Consider the following 15,725-nt stretch of genomic DNA (forward strand, 5'->3'; position numbering starts at 1 on the left):
AATATTAACTATTCAAACACATTTTATTTTGTTTCTTTCTAAAATATGTCAAAACACATTTATTATTGTATGTAAAAAATTAATCAAGTAATATAAACTCTTCATTTAAAACAAAATTACAATAATATCTTTATGGGTCCATCCCAAAAATTAAGACATGTATGGATTTTTGTAGATTCTCATTTTGACCATTAATTATACAATTATTATTTTACCCTTAAGTGATGTTAAAATTACTAAAATGTCATTGATCGTCTTTCTCATGGCTCTTCTATATAATAAATACTATATATAATATGCCCGTGCTATGCACGGGCCCAACGAATTTAGCTTCCTTGTATTAGCGTAGCATTTATTCTTACACTTAGTAAATATAGAGTAAATGACATTTTATAAATTTAAACTGGCAAAATGATAGAAATATCGAGACAATACATAAAAAACATTACTTAATATTTAATTAGAAAAAAAAAAGCTTTTAGCTTAAGTCAATTTCAAAAAATTGCTCATAGGGAGAGAATTTTTTATGATTATAACAAAATCAAGTCCAGATTGAATAATCTATAAATTTACAAGTTTTAACAATATTAGCTAAGTGTAATATGAGGCTCATAGGGAAAAGGAAGTTGGTTATGGTTAGTTTGAAAAGGGAAATATATGTCAAACCGCAAGGCTCTTCAGTTTGAATAAAAGTAAGGGCAAAACATTAAGGTTATATCGAGTATTGAGGTCTCATAAACTGTGATCATCCATACAACACAACTGTTTTCTAAAAAAACTTGAAATTTGACATCTCCAGTAGTTAATCAAACATAATTAACTATGCATTGCTCTGTCACAAAATACCAATTGACCACATGTTCTATGGCTTATCTTAGTTCTCTTTTAATAGAATTAAACAAAAAGTGTAAAGTTCCTAGGTTGTTGTTCTCACATGCGATGCAGAAATTCATCAGCATATGGCTTATTTTCAATGTATCGAGGGTTAATATATTGTTCTCTTACTTCTTTCTTGGGTCCTTGTGATGTCATCTCATTGTATATATCTGCAAAAAAATAAAACAATGCATTACATATCCAGGTGATAAGAAATCACATCTTATAGTAGTTTATAATATCATTTAGACGTGAGAAACTATAAAACATCATTTAGTAATTAAAACTATTTACATATAAAAATTCAATTTTATTTTTAAAAAATTTAACCACAATTCATGCCAAATTGCAAAAAAATCCTCTTCATTTAAGAACTTAAAAGTTAAGATTTCACCATGTTTTACAAATAGATTAAAAATTATCAATTCTAAGACTTTATATTCAAACAGGAATAATGACTATGCATTCTCTTAATTCTAAGTTGCAATACTGCTATAAATTAGAAAGCACATGCACTTGAATTTCTAAACAAAAGATTTTAAGTGGATTAAGAAGATTGTTATCCATAGACAATCTGCATCCACACGAAAAATTTGGGATAATTAAATAACACCAATAAAAGGCCAAGGGATAACAAAATAGAAAAGGACAGACGTACTGCGAAGCATAAACATAAAATAAAGTACTCGGTAGACTACTATCTAAATTTTTATGAAATTTGAAAACACAGGACCCCCTTACTTCAAATCGTGTTTGTACTTATCCCATCACACAGTTGAATTTTCAAAGAAAACATTCATCATTTACTATACTAATTCGAAAGACACCACATATAAATAATCTTACGAACATAAGGGTCAAACTAGTAAGAGAATTTCCATTTTAGAAAAATCGTATAAATATTGTTCAATTAGATGACACACCCTACCCTTATCATTCTCACAATTCCCTACAAAAGTAACAAAATATCAGCCATACCACGATTGAAGTAAGGAATAAATGTGAGTCTCTATCTAAGTGAGGAATACATGTGAGTCTCTATATCACATTAAATTCTTAAAAATATATATTCCTCAACTGCCCCAAAGTTATTTTTAGGAGAGAAATTATGTAATCATAGATACATATTTCTCAAATATTGAAAAGAAGATGAGGTTCTTGCTCAGTGATAATCATGGATTAGCTATTTATACCCCATCCACCATTTAGTGAAAATTAACATGTCAAACTCTTTCTAGTAAATAGCAGAACAATTCAAAGGATGTTACTCATTATCTAAAATAGAAAATGTGCAATTCTACAAGGACAAAAGAATAACATTGGATGTATTAATACTATCACAAACACTAAAAATTCTTCTCAATATTTCTCCACTCAACTTGTTTGTCTAACTGGATCAATTTTCTTTAAAGATATCAAGGACAAGAGTAAGTATAATTTTTTCTAAAACAAGTAGTGATTGTTTGAGTAGTCTATTATATTAGAAGGAGAAAAAAGAAGATTCATAAGCGAAGATATGATGATATTTTCTACTTCGAAAGTCATATTTATCCCTCAAGAATCTATTTCTTAACAAATTCTATCTTTATTAGTTCAAGACTTTTATGATTGCTCATAACATAGGGAAAATCATTTTCACGCAGTAGAAGACTTCATTCCTTCATATATAACATGAACCAAAAAAGAATTGTAGAAAAAAACAAATAAAAACATTAAGATTGACTTCCGAAAGCATATACACCGATCAATATGCAGTATGTACATACAAATAGTTACTCCTAGATCTCCTTTGTAGTTAAATAACCAAATTTTAACAGTGATACAAAATAATGATTACCATAATCACCCCATAATGATTATGTTCGCAATATCAATGGCTTCAACAAATGTCCCTCAAAAATATAGTTTAATGTCATCATCGACATTAATATCTAAATATGACAAATATAATGAACCCCTAAACAAGGATAATGAGACAAAGTAAAATAAAAAGAAGATACCACGAATAAAAGTACATTATTATTGCTTCTATCTAGACTAAAGAGTTTATAGATAATAAGCAGCAAATGAGTTATGGTGACACCAAAACTTTGAAAATTATAGGAGAATACTGGAATCTCTTAGGTATAACATGCCAAAAGCATGTGATCAATCATCTGAATACCAAATAAGTCATAGAATGAAGACGTTGGTTCTTGCGTCAGATGCTTTCAAAGGGATGAATGAGTCGATGTTCATTCAAAAGTTGTTTATATAAAACAAGGAGATGAGGTAATTACAAGGTTGTCAAAGTTATTATGCCTAATTTAGTGTATGACCATAAAAAAGTATCATAAACTTCACAACTATTTACGATATATTTAAAATTCATCTTAACATTCTTATATTTTGTAGTTAATAGCGAAAGATAATGGAGAGAATTAATCATAAAAACTTTCTTATTATAGAGGAGAACATAAAAAAACATATTTGTGGGATCACATAATTTTTTGAGTTATGTTTTATTGTGAGATTAATGTTGTAATTTTGCTTTCTTTAAGTCGAAGGCCTATCAGAAACGAATTCATTATCTAACAATTGAAAGGTATAATTAATCATGTGCAAGGTTTAAATCAGTAGATTTAGCTTTCTAAATGTACATTTAGTTAACTCTATTGATCACGTTCAAGATGCACGTCGGCGTATAATTTGTGTACAATTTTGATTGCTGGTGACTGAAAAGAATTAAAACTTATATTTTGAATTTTTCAAGATACCAATATGAGTGACGTACTACTAAACTTGAAGAGTAACCTGTATAGAGTATTTTTCAACCTCTTTATTTGAGCTCTCAATGTAATTTTATCCTCAATATACTAATGTTGTTGGGATTTTTTTTCAATCTTTATATTTTTGAAGTGGATTCATTTAACAAAAAAAAGTATTTTCTATCGTTAGAAAACTCCTACTACATTTAAATGGTATGTACATATTTCTATTATATAATATAATATAAATGTAAATATTGCGTGAAATTGTTCTTTTTTTCTTAATTAATGGATCATCAAAAGCCATTCTCAATTGTTTACTTATTCCACATATATGCAAATTTATATATAACATATTTCTCATAAGTTATTGTGGTCCCAAACTTACATTCAAAAACCAAGTCAATTACATTTGCCAATGTACCGAGGGAGTTTCATAGGTAAAAATCTTACACTGGCTAAAATTATATCGTACTATATGTAGTAGAGTTGAAATTCCTTATTTTTTATTATGTGTGCTTAAATCTTTATATTCTGAATTCTGTTAATAAAAATGGGGATAATGCCCAAGTACCCCCTCAACCTATGCCCGAAATCTCAGAGACACACTTATACTATATTAAGGTCCTATTACCCCCTGAACTTATTTTATTAATAATATTTTACACCTTTTCGACCTACGTGGCACTATCCAAGATGATTGACTTTTTTTTTTCCAAACTAGTGCCACGTAGGCTAAGAAGGGGTAAAAAATTACTTAATAAATAAGTTTAGGGGTTAATAGAACCTTAGTATAGTATAACTGTGTCTCTGAAATTTCGGACATAGGTTGAGGGGGTACTTGTGCATTTTCCTATAAAAATGTTATATCTGTTCGAGGGTTGAAGGATATTGGAGTAAAACAAACAAACTCAATTCAAAATTGAAAGGGCTTTAATCACTATAGACCTAAAAGTTGTGTCTCAATATCATAGAAATTAATATAGACAAGGAGTGACATAGAGAGAAGGACAACTAGAGTAAAGAGTAACTAGATCCAAACAAAAATTGAAATAATATTTAACAAATCGGTACATTACATGCATACCTATTGATAAAATAAATCAGCTCAATTTCACAAATATGAACTCGAACCGTTACTAATTTGTTATTTTCTTATTATATAAACCTTCACAACAACCATGAATTTCAGCAATAAAATTAGGAAAGAGAATGAGATAGAATAACAAAGAGATCAAGGACAAAATTGAGTCGTAAAATTCAAGTCTATAAAAAAAAAGGCGAAAGAATTTTGTAGCAAAAGTTTGAAGAAAATATACCTGGAATTATGAAGAGTCCATATGTTCCTCGTCATAGTTTTGTAGGATAACATACCAGATGTTTCACTTTTGTGGAGATGAAGAGAACCAAAGAATGAAGATTTATGATTTTTAGTGGATTAAATATCTTGCACTGGATGATTCTAGATGTTTGGAGAGAGATCATTTATCTGTAAAAACTACCATTTTAACCTTGATCATTCCAACTATCACGTTTTTGACCTTGGATTAGTGGAAAATTACAAAAACAGTCTTGGTCGTCCATGTGATGACTCTTGTATATAGTAATAACTAGATCATCGAAGGCCCGTTCACGGGATCAATAAAATTAATTATTATTTTAAATTTTAAGTTTAAAAAATTATCCAGATTAATATCTTATTTTATTATAATTTTAAAGTTTTTTACTATTCAAAAAAGTTATAAATACTCCTTTCAGATACATTCCTTTTCTCTGTCAGACACATAAGTATTTCCTCTCGGATACATTCTTATCATCTCTTGAATACTTCTTTGACTCATCTTGTATACATTCCTATACTCTCTTGGATACATCTCTCTCCTCTCGGTTACATTCATATTCTCTCTCGAATACACCCCTCCCCTTTCGAATTCATCCGTGACATATGTATCTGCAAGTTTCCTCAATAACAATGTATCACGATCGATGTATCCGCATGTATGCTGATTTATCTGAAATTATTTAATTCTAAGAAAATTTTGTAATTTGAAAAAAGTAGGGATATAATGTAATTAAATCTTTACACTATGAAAATTTTACTTTAAAATAAGTTTTTTGACATATTTCTCTTTGTAGTCAATTTCAAAGGAATGATGTATAATATATTTAAATAACATTTTGACTTTAAAATATTCATTTTATTCTTAGTAAGATGATTTATAGTCATATGAACATCTATGGTTTGTTTTAGATCACGAGTTTTAAAAGTTTTTTTCTTTTAAAAAATCTTCATGTTAAGTTAAATTAAAATTATATAAATCGAAAGGGAGTGAGTACAAACTTTAAATCAATTTTATATTTAAAAAATTTAAGTTTTTGTAACTTATTTGCCTTTCAACAAAATTTAAATGAAAATAATTCACAATTAAATTTATAGTATTTTTTTTATCTCTATTCTATAGATATTAATCAAAATTTTTAATTTATATAAGGTAATAAAGTATTTGAATTTTGAAATTCAAGTATTGATGTAAATTGAGAAAATATTTGTTTAACATTTTGACTTTAAAATATTCATTTATTCTTAGTAAGATGATTTATAGTCATATGAACATCTATGATTTGTTTTAGACCACAAATTTTAAAAGTATTTTTTCTTTTAGAAAATCTTCATGTTAAGTTAAATTAAAATTATATACATCAAAAGGGAGAGAGTACAAACTTTAGATCGATTCTATATTTATAAAACTTTTTTTTTTGTAACTTATTTGCCTTTCAACAAAATTTAAATGAAAATAATTCACAATTACTTTTATAGTATTTTTTTTATCTCTATTCTATAGATAATAATCAAAAAATTTAGTTTATATAAGGTAATAAAGTATTTAAATTTTTAAATTCAAGTATTGATATCAATTGAGAAAAAAATTATTTTTAAGTTGTAACGCATTCGTAATCTAATATTTAATGTGCTCCTTACTCTCAACAAATGAAACTAATTTATAACAATTCAAGATTGCAAGAAATAGAAATCAAGACTAAAAACTGCAACTCACTATTATATGAAGGTAAATATGTAGTTTATCTATTGTGAAGTTTCATATGCATATGATATATAATTCTATGCCAAATAATTTTTGTTTCCATATATTTATACAATTTCAAATTCTATTTCGTTAATTGGTTATGTGTTTTATTAAAGGGAAAATCCCCAAGTACCCCCTCAACCTATGCCCGAAATCTCAGAGACACACTTATACTATATTAAGGTCCTATTTCCCCCTGAACTTATTTTATATGTAATTTTCTACCGCTATTTAGCCTACGTGGCCCTATTTTGAAAAAAAAGTCAACCATCGTTGGACCCACAAGATAGTGGCACGTAAGCTAAAAAGGGGTAAAAAATTATTAATAAAATAAGTTCAGGGGTGTAATAGGACCTTAGTATAGTATAAGTGTGTCTCTGAGATTTCGGGCATAGGTTGAGGGGGTACTTGGGCATTATCCCTTTATTAAACTAGAACTATGCACTCACTATTGTTTTTATTCTTAGATTATCAACTCTATTTTTTTTTATCACTTTAAAATTGTGATATTTTTTTTCTTATTTAAATCACAATTTTTCAAGATAAAACTAAATTTATTTTGAAAATTAAATAAATATTATTTTGGAGATAAAATAAGAAAAAGATTTACTAAGCTACAACCACAACGATCCACTTAGAAACCCAACGACGAAGAAAACTTTGAAACTCTTAGCCGTGAAATGAGAGAGAAGGAGTAATATCATTTCTAGAAAATAATGAAATGAGGGGAAAAAAGGGTAATAAATATTTAAGAATTTAGTCTATGTGTCAGTGGATCCCTATTGGCGTAGAATATGGAACTGACATGACAATTAACAACTTCCGTCAATAAGAAAGACATTTTTGATCCAATAGTTTGACGAAAAGGTAGTTTTGAACCGAAATATAGTTTAAGGATAAATATTAGCTATTTCAAATAGTTTAAGAGTTTTTACCCTTTTCCTTTTAGTCTATGTGGCAGTAGAACCCTATTGGCGTACAATGTGACATTCACATGACATTTAACAACTTTCATTAATAAGAATTGAATTATTGACCCAATTGTTTGACGGGAAGGAGAATTTTGAGCCAAAATATAATTTATGGATAAATATGTATTATTTCGAATAGTTTAAGAATATCTTTTATCCTTTTTTTGTTAAAACTGTATGAATACTTATGTTTTAAAAATATTGTATATAATTTAAAAGAAAATTACATCATGATAGATGGTAGGTTATACTGAATATGTTGTAGTAGCAATAAAAATATATGAACAATTTAAATTGTATAAATATTTTTTATATTATTATAATCAAATAAATAAAAATTAATTTTTAAAAATTAAATAAAATGATTATATGGGGCCACAAATGAAATAAAACTTTTTATGGCTCTTGAAAAAATTTATTGGATTCTTCTAGAAAATTATTTTTGACCAGTATTATGAAATTGTAAAGTTATAACTTTGCCCATAAATAATGTTTGAAATTACAATATTGTCATTGGTTGTCCTAATCATAAAATGAGATTATTTACAAATTTGTCATTGGTCGTCTCTCATTTCACTCTTGTATATAGTACTAGATAATTGAAGGTCGGCTCGTTCACCGGCCCAATATAATTAATTATCTTTTTAATTTAAATTTATTTTTTTTTAACCTAAATTCTCATTTTATTTTATTATAGTTTCTAAAATTTTCTTGTAACGACCTGTTTAGTCGTTTTAAGCAGTAGAGTTAATTCTGGTAATAGCTGTCTGGGTCGACGGATCCCACGACGGGCCGTCATGGGCACGACGGACCGTCGAGGGGGTCTCGTTCCAAAAAACATAGATCTAAAAATTTGGGCACTAAGAACAACTCTCTGAACTTCGAGACGACATGGTAGGACGGACCGTCGTGGGCACGACGGACCGTCACAGACCCTTAGTGAAATTTAGCCTCTGAACTTTGTGACGGAAGCAGCAGGATGGATCGTCGCAGGCACGACGGGCCGTCACAGGCTGCGTCTGACTGGGTCGGATTTCTGTTAAATGTTTTAAGGGGCGTTTTGGACTATCCCTGCTTATAATTATAAAGTTAGTGGGTTAATGTTAATAATTTAATTACTTGGGGTTTAAAGGTGACAACCTTGGAATAAATAGTTGGTTACTTTTAACATCTTTTATACTTAATTATATGGTAATTAGGGTAAAAGGAAAAGAGTTGAATAAGGAAAAATCAGAAAAAGAGAAGAGGGAGAACGAACGAACGAGAGAGGGAGAAACGAAGAGGAAAGCAAAGCATTGGAAAAGTAGATTTCTTGATCACGATTCTTCGGTGGAGGTAGGTTATGGTTTATGTTATTTAATACTAAACTCTTAATAGCGAATGATATGTATTTGGTAGTATTATAAACCCTTCTATATGTGTAATTGTGTGCTTGCATGATGTGATTATATAATTGTGATAAAATAAGCATGATGAGGCTACTGAATCTTAAACCTTGAAACCTCTTTGTTAATGATGATTCCTTGGTATAAAAGAAGGCTTGATGAACTAAAAAGATGAGGTTAATGGATCGGGTGTCACGTTCCGACACCAGGATAGTATTAATAGATCGGGTGTCACGTTCCGACACCAGGATAGTATTAATGGATCGGGTGTCACGTTTCGACACCAGGATAGTATTAATGGATCGGGTGTCACGTTCCGACACTAGGATAGTATTAATGGATCGGGTGTCACGTTCCGACACCAGGATAGTATTAATGGATCGGGTGTCACGTTCCGACACCAGGATAGTATTAATGGATCGGGTGTCACGTTCCGACACCAGGATAGTAGTAGTGGATTGGGTGACACGTTATGACACCAGGATAGTATGAGGAGAATCGGAGTGTCACATTCCGACACCAGGATAGTAAAGAGAATGAATCTCGAATTATGCTAATATTCTCAGATTTAATGAACCTATTTCCTAAATGAGTATGGTATGGAGGCTTAAGTCCTCTTGGGTGTACTTGGCGTTATTTATCAATGATTCTTGTACTTGTTGTTGCTACCTGTTGAGTATTGTAGTTGATTTTATGATATTATATGATATATATTTCTTTCTATTTTGAGTTGGCCGATGATATCTACTCAATACTTGTGTTTTGTGTTGACCCCTACTTGTATGTTTTCTCTTTGTTATTTGTGGAGTGCAGCAAACGTACCGTCGTCTTTAACTCAACCGCAACTCTAGCCAGTCTTGATCATGTCAGATTTCAGGGTGAGCTATTGTTTCTAGCTTGGAGTGGATCTTCTTCTTCACGTCTTGATGCCTTGAAGTTCTAGCATGGACTAGCTGTTTAGTTATTTTAGTTTCTTAGATACTCTTAGATTTAGTAAGTTGAGGATAAATGTTCTTGTGGTGATGACTTGCAGATTTTGGGGATAATAATAAGCTTTGAACTTAAGAAGTTATTTATTGGTTATACTATTGAGTTTTAAGTCTTCCGCATTATTTTCTGTTTATTATGGTTGAAATGTTGGGGTTTAGATTGGTTGGCTTGCTCATATAGTAGGATAATTGTGGGTGCCACTTGCGGCTCGTTTTGGGTCGTGACAAACTTGGTATCAGAGCATTAGGTTTGTTAGTCTCATCACACAAGAACGAGTCTAGTAGTGTCTTGAGGAACGGTAGGAGGACGCCTTTACTTTTCTTTGAGAGGCTATAGGACTTTAGGAAAATTCCATTCTTTCTTTATTTCGTGCTATTACTTGGATCCAATTCATATCTAGGTGATACAAATTGGTATCTGACCATCTTCACTCTATTTCGCAGATGGTTAGAACTAGAGCAACAACCGCGCCAACACCAAAACCGGCAAGGCAAGATGCGTCTGAGCCAGCCACTAGGACTGTAGCTCGAAGAGGAGCAGTTGCAAGAGGCCGCTGTGGAGGTCGCGGGAGGACGTCCTCCAGAGGAAGAGGACAAGCACCTGGCCCATCTAGTACTAGGGCGGTGAATCCTCCATCGACTGAGGAAGTGTTAAGAGAGGGTGAGGAAGGGGGAAATGAACAAGTGCGGAATGAGGAATTACCACCCCAACCTACCCCAGAGATGATTAATCAGATTCTTGCTTATCTTAGAGGGTTATCTGATCGGGCCAGAAACCTCCAGTGTTTTCTGCACCAGCACCTCAGGTTCCGGGAGTACAACATGCAGCTTCTGTGGCTCCCCGCATGGATGCCTCATTGGAAATAGGCACGTTTCCTCGGTTGCCTACAGGGCCTATAATGACAAGTGGTTAGCATGAACTTTTTTGGTAAGTTCTTTAAATTGAAACCTCCAGTCTTCAAGGGTGCTGAATTTGAGGATGCCTATGATTTTCTGGTTGATTGTCATGAGCTACTACAGAAGATGGGTATAGTAGAGCAATTTGGCATCGATTTTGTTACCTATCAATTTCAAAGGAACGCCAAAATGTGGTGGCGATCGTATGTTGAGTGTCAACTAGCACAAGCCCCACCTATGACTTGGGCATGATTCTCTAGCTTGTTTATGGAGAAGTATATACCCCGGACTTTGAGGGATAGGAGTAGAGATGAGTTCCTGAGCCTAGAGCAAAGCAGGATGTCTGTTACTGCCTATGAGGCTAAGTTTTATGCATTATCTAGGTATTCCACCCAACTTTGCTTCAGTCCACAAGAGAGTTTTCGCCGTTTTGTGAAGGGATTGAGGTCAGATTTGCAGATTCCATCCCTACAGGTATCTACTGCAGCAAAATCCTTTCAGGAAGTGGTAGACTTTGTGATAGGGTGGAGGGAGTGAAGCCAGATGACTTCACCATGGAATCAACAACTAAGAAGTTTCGTAAGGGAGGTGAGTTCAATGGTTCTTACTACAGAGGACAGGGTGCAGGAAGTTACCCAGCCCGACCTATTCAGTCTTCACTACGGACTCTAGTTGTGGGTCCACCGTAGACCGGTCAACATTTCTCTGAGTTTGGAGGTTATCCCCAGACTTCGTCATTCTCATAGAGGACTATGCTTGAATCGAGAGAGTGTTACAGATGTGGGGTGACTGGACATATTAAGAGGTATTGTCCAAAAATGAGTTATAGACCCCCAATAGTCGTAGGTAGAAGTGGTCATGGAAGAGGCCGCTATTTTGGAGGATGTGGTGGCCGAGGTAATGGTGGTCACAAAAACGGTCGGGGTGACGGGCAAACAGGAAATACTGCAGCGCAACATGGTAGGGGCAACGGGCAGACAGGTGATAGGGCCCATTGTTATGCTTTCCCTGGGAGATCTGAAGCGGAGACATCTGATGCTGTCATCACAGGTAATCTTTTCGTTTGTGATTGCATGGCTTCTGTATTGTTTGATCCTGGATCCACCTTATGTATCTTCCTCATTTGCTACTGGTTTTGATTTACATTGTGAATTGCTTGACATGCCTATTCGTGTTTCTACTCCGATTGGTGAGTCGGTGATAGTTGAAAAGGTGTATAGGACTTGTCTTGTAACTTTTGTGGGGAGCAATACTTATGTAGACTTGGTTGTCTTAGAACTGGTAGATTTCGATGTAATTCTGGGTATGACTTGGCTTTCTCGAAACTTTGCAATCGTAGATTGTAATGCCAAAACTGTGACATTGGCCAAGCCTGGGACAGATCCGTTAGTGTGGGAGGGTGACTACACTTCTACTCCAGTTCGTATTATCTCCTTTCTTCGTGCTAAGAGAATGGTTAGTAAGGGTTGTTTAGCTTTCTTGGCATACCTCAGGGATGATACTACTCAAGTAACTTCAATTGAGTCGGTTTCGATAGTCCGTGAGTTTCGGGATGTGTTTCCAGCAGACTTTCCTGGTCTACCACCGGATAGGGATATTGACTTTTGCATTGATCTGGAGTCGGGTACTCGCCCCATTTCCATACCCCCTTATAGGATGGCTCCCGCTGAGTTAAGAGAGTTAAAGGCCCAACTTCAAGAGTTCTTAGGGAAAGGCTTTATTAGACCAAGTGCATCCCCTTCGGGTGCTCCTGTTTTGTTTGTAAAGAAGAAGGATGGAAGTTTTCGGATGTGCATTGACTACAGACAACTGAATAAGGTAACTATTAAGAACAGGTATCCTCTTCCTCGCATCAATGATTTGTTCGATCAGTTACAAGGTGCTTGTACCTTCTCAAAAATCGATTTGAGATCTGGTTATCACCAATTGAAAATACGGGCAACAGATGTGCCCAAGACTGCTTTTCGGACCAGGTATGGGCATTATTAGTTCTTAGTAATGTCTTTTGGGCTTACGAATGCCCCTGCTGCTTTCATGAGCTTGATGAATGGGATTTTTAAGCCATACCTGGATCTCTTTGTCATTGTATTCATTGATGATATACTGGTATACTCAAAGAGCAAGAAGGAACATGAGGAGCACTTGAGAATGGTATTGGAAATGTTGAGGGAGAAAAAGCTTTATGCCAAGTTCTCTAAATGTGAGTTTTGGCTAGATGCAGTGTCCTTCTTGGGGCACGTGGTTTCTAAGGATGGAGTGATGGTGGATCCTTCTAAGATTGAGACAGTGAAGAATTGGGTAAGACCTACTAATGTGTCAGAAATAAGGAGCTTTGTTGGGTTAGCTAGCTACTACCATCGATTTGTCAAGGGATTCTCTTCTATTGCTTCCCAATTGACGAACTTGACTAAGCAGAATGTTCCATTTGTATGGTCGGACGAATGTGAGAAAAGCTTTCAGAAGCTCAAGACTTTGTTGACTACCGCACCTGACCTTACCTTGCCAGTAGAGGGTAAGAACTTCATTGTTTATTGTGATGCATCCTATTCGGGTTTGGGTGCAGTGCTAATGCAAGAGAAGAATGTGATTGCTTATGCTTCAAGACAATTAAAAGTGCATGAACGTAACTATCCAACTCATGATTTGGAATTGGCTGCGGTAGTGTTTGCATTAGAACAATGGAGACACTATTTATATGGGGTTAAGTGTGAGGTCTACACGGATCATCGCAGCCTTCAGTATGTCTTTACTCAGAAGGATTTGAACTTGAGGCAGCGGAGATGGATGGAGCTACTAAAGGACTACGATATCACTATCTTGTATTATCCGGGAAAAGCGAATGTTGTAGCGGATGCTTTAAGTAGAAAGGCGGGAAGCATGGGAAGTCTAGCTCACTTGCAAGCTTCTAGACGCACATTGGCTAGAGAGGTTCAGACTCTAGCTAATTATTTGATGAGATTAGATGTAAATGAGAAGGGAGGATTGTTGGCTTCTGTGGAAACAAGATCTTCCTTTCTTGACAGGATTAAGGGAAGACAGTCTGATGATGAGAAACTGCGCAGAATTCAAGATAAGGTATTGCGAGGAGAGGCTAAGGAAGCACAAATTGATGAGGAAGGTGTTTTGAGGATCAAGGGAAGGGTATGCGTACCCCGCGTCGATGATTTGATCAACACTATTCTGACAGAGGCTCATAGTTCAAGGTATTCTATACATCCGGGTGCAACCAAGATGTATCGTGACCTAAAGCAACACTTTTGGTGGAGTAGAATGAAGCGTGATATTGTTGACTTTATTGCCAAGTGTCCAAACTGTCAACAAGTAAAGTATGAACACCAGAGGCCCAGAGGAACACTTCAGAGAATGCCTATTCCTGAATGGAAGTGGGAGAGAATTGCAATGGACTTTGTGGTTGGTCTTCCCAAGACATTGGGAAAGTTTCATTCTATTTGGGTAATTGTTGATAGGTTAACTAAGTCTGCTCAGTTCATTCCGGTCAAGCTGACTTACAATGCAGAGAAGTTAGCCAAACTTTACATCTCGGAAGTGGTGCGATTGCATGGGGTTCCACTATCCATCATATCAGATAGAGGTACGCAGTTTACTTCTAAGTTTTGGAAAACATTGCATGCGGAATTGGGTACTAGGTTGGTCCTTAGTACTGCGTTCCATTCTCAGACCGATGGTCAGTCTGAGAGAACGATTCAAGTGTTGGAAGATATGCTTCGTGCATGTGTGATAGAGTTTGGTGGCCATTGGGATAGCTTCCTACCCTTAGCGGAGTTTTCATACAATAATAGCTATCACTCAAGCATTGATATGGCTCCATTTGAAGCATTGTATGGTAGGAGATGTAGGTCTCCCATTGGTTGGTTCGATGCATTTGAGGTTAGGCCTTGGGGTACTGACCTTTTGAGGGATTCGATAGAGAAAGTGAAGTCTATTCAAGAAAAGCTTCTAGCGGCGCAAAGTAGACAAAAAGAATATGCAGATCGAAAGGTTAGAGACTTAGAGTTCATGGAGGGTGAACAAGTCTTGTTGAAAGTTTCACCAATGAAAGGGGTGATGCGGTTTGGTAAAAGGGGTAAACTAAGTCCAAGGTACATTGGACCATTTGAAGTACTTAAGCGAGTAGGAGAGGTGGCTTATGAGTTAGCCTTGCCTCCAGGGCTGTCCGGAGTACATCCGGTATTCCATGTGTCGATGTTCAAAAGATACCATGGGGATGGAAACTACATTATCCGTTGGGATTCAGTTTTGCTTGATGAGAACTTGTCTTATGAGGAGGAGCATGTTGCTATTTTAGATCGAGAAGTTCGCAAGTTGAGGTCAAGAGAGATTGCATCCATCAAGGTGCAATGGAAGAATCAACCCGGTGAAGAAGCCAATTGGGAGAAGGAGGCGGATATGCGAGAAAAATACCCACATCTGTTTACAGATTTAGGTACTCCTTTTCGCCCTTGTTTTCCTTCTTGTGATCGTTCGGGAACGAACGATGGGTAAATTGGTATCTATTGTAACGACCTGTTTAGTCGTTTTGAGCAGCAGATTTTATATCTGGAAAAACAGGCTGAGGCGACGAACCCAACGATGGACCGTCATGGGCACGACGGGCCGTCGCAGGGTCTCGTTTTAAAACACTTAGGAAATCTGAAATTGGGTACTGAAAATCGACTCTCTGAACTTCGTAACGGAATGGCAGGACGGACCGTCACAGGCATGACGGACCGTCACAGATTATTCAGTGGAAATTGAGTCTCTGACCCTTGCGACA

The 15,725-nt window shown here is 34.8% G+C and overlaps 1 long non-coding RNA gene across 1 annotated transcript; it reads right to left on the reverse strand.

Annotated features, from left to right (window-relative positions):
* Positions 1-706: 706 nt before the first annotated feature.
* On the reverse strand, positions 707-5,182 carry LOC101253203 (uncharacterized). The gene is made up of 2 exons (XR_182914.5): positions 4,943-5,182; positions 707-1,046 (listed from the first exon to the last, which is right to left on the reverse strand). It is a non-coding gene; the product is annotated as an uncharacterized lncRNA (long non-coding RNA).
* Positions 5,183-15,725: the final 10,543 nt, after the last annotated feature.

The sequence above is a fragment of the Solanum lycopersicum genome, chromosome 7, assembly GCF_036512215.1.
Source record: "Solanum lycopersicum chromosome 7, SLM_r2.1".
Lineage (NCBI taxonomy): Eukaryota > Viridiplantae > Streptophyta > Magnoliopsida > Solanales > Solanaceae > Solanum > Solanum lycopersicum.